A 7,814-nucleotide genomic window follows, 5' to 3' on the forward strand; every position below is an offset into this window, starting at 1 on the left:
CATGGCTCTCAGCCTGTCATTGTAAGGTCTGTTTTCCTGACCTCTGATCATGAACATGACTCATCTTTGGATTCTCTCAAGCTTCTCCACATCCTCTGTGAATTGTGGAGCCCAAAACTGGATGCAGTACTCCAGCTGCAGCCTCACCAATGCTGAATACAAGGGGAGAATGACGCCCCGCGATTTGCTTGGGAAGTATCTATGGATGCAAGCCAGAATTTGGGTCACTTTACTAGCTGCAGCATTGCATTGAAGGCTCACGTTCATCTTGTGGTCAATGATGACCCCCAAGTCTCTTTCTTTCGTAGTGCTACCCAGCGTAGCACTACCAAGCCTATAAGGATGCTTCAAGTTTTTCCTCCCAAGGTAGAAAACCTTGCATTTTTCAGCATTAAACACCATAAGGTTCTCATCTGCCCATTTGCTGAGCCTGTCCAGATCAGCCTGGATCACCCTCCTGTCTTTAGGTGTGGATGCTTTGCCCCAAAGTTTGGTGTCATCGGTGAACCTGGCCAGTCTGCTTCTGACTCCAATGTCCAATCATTAATGAAGATGTTGAAAAATATGGGTCCAAGGCCAGAGCCTTGGGGGACCCCACTGGTCACAGGACACCATGAGTGACTTTCATCAATTACTACCCTCTGGGTCCAACCACGGAGCCAATTTCCCAGCCAGCAGATCATGGTGGACCCAAGGCCACATTTGGCTAGTTTCCCCAAGAGGTGATCATAGGATACCAGATTGGAGTCTTTTTTGAAGTCAAGATATATGACATCAATCTCTTCTCCCTTGTCCAGGTGATAGGTCACCTGGTCGTAGAAGGAAATGAGATTGTTCAAGCAAGATCTACCCGCAACAAACCCGTGCTGGCTATCCCTTAGGATGTTGGTGTCAGCCAGTCCATTAAGGATGGCCCCTTTAATAAACTTTTCTAAGATCTTCCCCAGGATAGAAGTCAGGCTGATGGGCCTATAGTTAGCTGGATCCACTTTCCTCCCCTTCGTGAAGATAGGCACCACATTGGCCTTCTTCCAGTGCATTAAGGGTACCTTATAAGACCCATAAAATATCACTTGTATGGAGTGAACAGTTTTATTCAACCACAGAATCTCATATGGAACATACTTTATTAACATCTTTTTCCCCCATCTATGTTCTTACAGAACCCATGCAGAATTTTAACTGCTATCATATGTAACCCAGGTGGTACTCAGATGAAGTAGTCCCTCTCCAATTGAAGGGATTTAGCAAGTGCTAGTGCAGTATGGGAGGGGTAGTCTTTCCCTTCCTATCCCCTATAAACTAGAGCTAAAACCAATTGGAACTTAACCATATATGAGTTTAACAGGAAAAAAACAGGGTTAGAGTATAACACATACGTGGGGAGGGCAATGGGACCCTGGAGATAATAGTAACCCCCTCCAGGCACCTGGGAGGGGGGAAACCAGGGGAGCAGAGGGGAGCCAAAAGGGTCTAGGTAAACATACACACATAACAGAGGCAAATCAACAACAAGCTTGAGGCACAGGGTTTCCCAAAATATGAGGTGCAGAACCCACAAAATTTGATATGCAGGCACCTTGATGGGGCAGGGGTAAAAGAGGTGAGGAGAACCATCCTCCCCAGTGGGAATTCCTTCCTCCCAGAAACTCATCCCCTCTGAGACCTTGGCTGGGGATCAAACCTATATCTCCTATGTGGCAAGTGAGAACTCTACAACTTAGCTATCAACACATAGGCTACTGGCGGAAGGTCCAGGGCTCTAGTCCCTCCAGATTCCTCTGTGTGCTGTCTGCACTCTGGACCAGCTGCCCAGCCTCACACCAGAGATAGGAAATATGAGCCCAAGCTGTCACCCACAGCTCAGGGCTTCAGTTCCTTGCAGTCCTCTCTTGAGGGCCCCACTGTGGGCCCTCCAGGGCTCTCTCCCACTCCAGAGAGCCCCTGCCTTCTGCCAGAGATGTTGGGGGCTCAGGTAGCCTAGTGCAGGCTCAGGATCCTCTGTATACCGACCTGTGAACCAATGTGGGCCACATGTCAGGGAGGGGAGGATGATGGTCACATCGTAACCTCGCTGCCTGGGATCCCTGTAGCTGGGGACTCCCTACGTACCACTCGGCACACTGAGGGGAGCTGTCCTCTGTAGCTCCAGTCGGAGTTCCAGCTGGGGATTCCCTATACACTGCCCTGCGCACCAAGAGGAGCTGCCTGAAGTCCCAGCTAGGGATTCTCTGCATACTGCCCTGCGTGCAGAGCCTGGGGATTCCCCGGTCAGATATCCAGGTTGTAGCCATATTGGTCTAGAGGAAAAGGCAATCAGGACTCATAGTAGAGATGATATCTTTTATTAGACCAACAAGACTGTTGAAAAAAAAAAATTACTTAAATTGCATGCTTTCATGCACAAACACCCTTCACCAGGCATTGGACACTGGCTCCTGGGCTCTTCTGGGGCAACTGCTCAGACCCCGCTGGTCAGCTCATACCAGCTCTTCTTGAAGCCCCTTCTGAGTCTCACGTTGGACTTGCTTCTTCCCTGATGCCAGGCATGCTGCCTTTTTATCATTTGGAGGCCCCACACCCTGATTTCAAATGAACCAATCTTCACCCAGGTCCAGTTCTTCACCTCGCCCTTGTATAGAGGCAGGGCAAGCCTTCTCCCTACCATCCCCTGATTGGTGGGGAGAGGAAAGTCGCCACCAATTACTCTGTCCCTGGCAAGTCAGCTGGGGGGGGGGGGGGGGGGGGGGCAGCTGCTGGTCAGCCTCTCACACGTTTAGCAAAGTGTGACAGTGTCCAAAAAGAAAATGAAATACAGATTCTCTTCCTGCAGAAGATCCCACTGCTTTGCCTAAGCAGTATTGTAGAATACAAGATGGAAAATGCAGGGTGTGCTTTTATTAAAATGAAACAAATGACTGACTCACATAACAAATAAATGCACATATAAATAATTTAAAGAAAGTAATTCAAATGCACAAAAGGATAAAAGAACCAGAGGGTGAAACAGAGCCCAAGTTACATATTGCAGCCATTATTGTTACATGTTGGAGGACCCAACCTGCGAAGTGTTCAGTGCACACATCCTATCAAATCAGGACCCAGACATATAATTTTTTTGTTTTCATTAACTGTTTCCCTTAGTTGCACAACAGGCTAGCAATGGGCTGCTGGTTTCATGCTCTTGGTTGCTTTGCACTCATTTCAATCCAAAATTTCAGATTGCTTTGACCCAAATTGTGTACTCAAATATACAGCTGCAAGTCGCATTCTCTTCCATAAGTGATACCAAGACATCCTTCATCAGGTCTCTGATCATAGGAAGCCAGGCACTGTGTTGGGCCTGATTTCTTGTAATCGGAGACCTAGCGAAGAATGTCTTAAATTCAAAAGCTTGGCTTACTTTATCCAAACTACATAGTTGGTCCAATAAAATATATCACTCTAAGAAATCCTCACCTCACATAATTTTGGGGTCATCACAGTTACAATATCACTCTTGCCCTATCATAAGTGATAACCATAGGTACACATCTGTCCAGCAGTAGAATCTGGCTTTTCTCAAGAAAGCCCCTGAATGTGGTCATTCTTACTATTGGATGTTGCAGTATTTTTTGAGTACTTTGAAGGAAGATTTATTCACACAGGTTGACCTATTATAGTGTTTGTATTTTTAATATGGTTATACAAAATAGCTGCAGGCAGTATTTCCACGCTTATAAATTTGCTATTACAGCTGTTCTCAGCCCAGGTGTAATGAACAACATACATTATTAATAACTGTTTCCTGCAATATTCTTACAGAACCCATGCAAAACCGCATGGGCTCTGGGGAGATGACTTCAACTATTGTCTCTTCCTGGCTACTCAGCAGGCGAGTAGGATTCAAAGTGGTTTTCTGTTCTCTAGTAGAGATAAGAGCATGAAAAAACATTAAGAACTACAATAGAACTATATAGGTTCATTCTGTGAGTGGTATTTACTTACTGTCATGGTCAGAAACAGCCTGTACTTTCTCAATTAGGTTGTGTTCTCATGGTTTTTCTGCATGGGGGGCAGTCACCTTCATGGATGCTGGTGCAGAGAGTGCAGTCAGAGCCAGCCGTAGGGGTGTGTGATGTGGATGACCACCCAGGATGCTGTGGTCAGGGGATGCCACACACACACACACACACACACAACACTTGAGCAGCCCGCACTCACAACAGTGCTTTCCCCACCCCAGCCCTGTCTCACTCCACCCTAGCTGATCCCTGCCTCAGGCAGGAGGAGCAGAGCAGAGCCCAGCCCAGCCCAGCCCACCCCCTGCCTCCAGCTGCTGCTTAGGAGGAGCCAGACCAGGCCATGCATTACAGGCAGCAGCAGCAGTGCCTACCCACCCATCTGCATGGCACACAACAGTGCTCTGCCTCCCTGCCAGACAGTGCCTCATGCTCCTGCCTGCCTCCCTCTGCCTGGAGCAGTGCCACTGATTGGGGTGGGGGCAAAGGCCAAAATACAACTTTGCCCAGGGAACCATTTTCTTTAAGGCTGGCTGTGATTGCAGTTACCCACTGTCAGGTGTAAGGCTGGCAGCAGCTTTGACAAGCACCTGTGACTCTATGAACTACACTTGTTGTGCTGAAAGACCATAGGCACTTTGAGCAGCTTGTGGGGAACTTGCATTACCAGTGAGGACTGCAGTGGCCAAGCAGCTGCACTGATGGCTTGAAAGCTGTTCACTTCCTTCTTTCCTCATTTGTGCACTTGTCATTCATTGAAAAAAAAAAAAAAAAAAGGCTCATAAGAGTGTTGGGAAAGCCATGTATTCTTCTTTGTGATACCTAGTGCCTTATCTCAAGGTCTGGGTATGAGCCAGGCAGAGAATGGAGGGTCTCTAACTGTGGGCCAGCTAGTGCTGTGCAAGGTGTGAGGCTGCTTGAACTCCTAACTGAGTGATTATCTTAATCGGTCTTCAATGCGTCAAACTGAGAGGACCCACAGTATAATTTCAGACACACCTCCATAAAATAGAAGGGGACCTTAATTGCCCAATTTGTTGTGCCTGGAAATGTAGGCTGTGTTCACTACATTCTGGCACATCACCATGTCATTCATCACAAAAACATGGGCTAGTTCCTCATATTAGGGCCATGTTACCCTGTATGCCTGACACATGGTTGGCATCCTATGCCCTCACACTGCCTCAGTACCTTGCACTTGGAATGACATTGGGCCCAGTCCTGGTCTGTCTATGGGCCAGCATTTCTGCAGCTGTCCATTTGAAGACCTCCGCGTGCAGGTAGCTTGAAAAAGAGTACCTGCTAGTTCTCCAACTCTCCCCCCATGACAATAAGATGCACTACCTCCTCCCTAATTCAGTTGGTGGCTCATTTGTACATGTTTCTGGATATGTTCAGAGGGGTGGATGAATGAAGGCAGGTGGGTAGATAGATAGACCTTGGCTCTGCAGGTGCTGGATGGCTCCAAGGATGTCCTTGACAGACAGATGTGTCCATGATTGTTCAGGAGGATGCAGGTTCTGATGCTAACCTCAAATGGCTAGTGCACAAAGAATGGTTGGCAAGTCATCATGCACAGCAATTAATAGGTGGGCAAAACCACCTATACCCTGTCATTTCCAGGCAGTAGACTTTTGCCACCAAAGCTAAAAGTTCAAGAGGGGTCAATATTGGGGCAAAAATTATTCACTCTCATATTCCTTGAGGGCCAACAGGGCCACTTGTCTCAGGATAATGTTCTGAGACAACAATTCAGATGCACTTCACAATGTCCTGGGAAAAACTGATGCTTATGTATTTTCTTGCATACAGTATGCTCCCAGATGTAATACACACCTTATTTTTCAAAGCCAGAATGAAGACATGACTTGGCTCCATGAGCTGGATCTACCCCAGGAGCTGAATCATTGTAGCCGACCTGTTCTTACCCTCTTTCTAACATGCAATGGGCACTCAAATTATACCTTTTCCTTCAAAATCAGTAGATGTGTATGAGAGAAAATACAGTACCTTTTCTCCTGTACATATTTGAAGGCTTGACCCTGGGACACCGGAAATGGACACCTGAATGACCATACTTTGTCCTGGGAAAAAACAGTTTCCACCAGGGAAAATGCAACATTCATAGCCTGTATGCAATTCTATTCATAGCCTGTATGCATTCCTTAGGATGACTATTTTATTCTGGTTTTCCCAAGCAGTTGTATAACTTGTTTTCCAGGCTTATCTATTGAAATATTTTTTTTCTGCATATTTTGAATTCTTTTTTTTTCCCCCATAAGCTTTTTGCTGGTTTAACACAGTCCATTTTTTTTATTCTTTTCCAAAATCTTGACCTAAAACATTTTTCCTACCAATCCTTTGAAGTTTTGCTTTAGGTGGATGTTGCTTAGATGGCTATTCTTAAATGGTATCCTCTGCTGCTTTCAGCAACTATATCTTAAAAACTTTGTAAGGGCAGCAAAATCTATTAGTTGCCTTTAGTGTCATCCTGCTTAAGACATCAAAGCGATGTTTGTCAGTTTCTCTTCACAGAGATAATGAAAAGCATGTCCTATAACCATCAGATGACTTACTTGCATGTTAGTTTTTATGTTCACATATCATTATTTTCAAATACTAACCTGTATGTCACACAGAATTCATCTAATTTATTTAGGAATCAGCTCAGTGAGGCTAGTTCTAACCTGAACAGGATCTCTCACTACGTTTGTAGCATCTGGTTTACACTATTCTGAACATCTCTACATAACGTGGAAAGATATCTTTTTGATTTCTTACCTGGTAACTGATATTCTGCTGTTAATTTAGCTCTTCAGTAGCCTACCACATAATGAGTTGTGCTGGATAAGAGTGTCCCTGAGCAGCAGATTTTATTATTCCACATGCAGCACTGTGATAATGCAGTAGCTACAGTCCTGGTTCTGAGCCTGCCATGCACAAAGCTAGCACAGCACAGCCTCAGACTATAAAGACATTCCATTAATCATGCTTGTTAATAAACATTTCCATTATAAGCACAGTTCAAACAGGCCTCTCAAATAATCAAGCAGGCCTTTTTAATATTTTATGACTTTTCTTCTCTGTAGTGAGATCTCTGATTTTTTGAGCAATCAGTACATCAAATAATTCAAATTAGAACTTTACTAGGATGCCCAAGCATGTTTATACTGTATATAGTTCTCAGTATTCCAATACCACATTAAATTAGCCGTGCTGTTTCAGACTTCAAGAGTTATTCTGGAATAGTCTTCACCCCAGGGTAGTACTTCCCAACAGTTCAACCTCCAGAAACCATAGAAAGGTCAGATTGCAGAATAATAGAAAATTAGGGTTGGAAAGGACCTCAGGAGGTCATCTACTCCAACCCTCTGCTCAAAGCAGGACCATCCTCAACTAGATCATCCCAGCCAAGACTTTGCCTAGCCAGGTCTTAAAAACCTCCAAGAATGGAGAGTCCACAACCTCTTTGGGATCCTATGACCCCAGCTGACCTCCTGCCCTTTGGGCGAGGGGCTGGACTCGATCTTCCAAGGTCCCTTCCAGCCCTAATGTCTATGAAATCTCTCTGGGTAACCTGTTTGAGTATTTTACTACCCCCCAGTGAAAAAAAAATCTTCCTAATATCTAACCTAAACTCCCCTTCCTGCATCTTGTGACCATTGCTCCTTGTTCTGCCATCTGCCACCACTGAGAACAGTTTGGCTCCATCCTCTTCCAAACCTCCCTTCAGGTAGTTGAAGGCAGCTATTAAATCCCCTCTCAGTCTTCTTTTCTCTAGACTAAAGCCCAGGTCCCCCAGCCTCTCCTCAG

Source organism: Gavialis gangeticus, unplaced genomic scaffold, assembly GCF_001723915.1.
Source record: "Gavialis gangeticus isolate Ggan-Ray unplaced genomic scaffold, GavGan_comp1, whole genome shotgun sequence".
NCBI lineage: Eukaryota > Metazoa > Chordata > Crocodylia > Gavialidae > Gavialis > Gavialis gangeticus.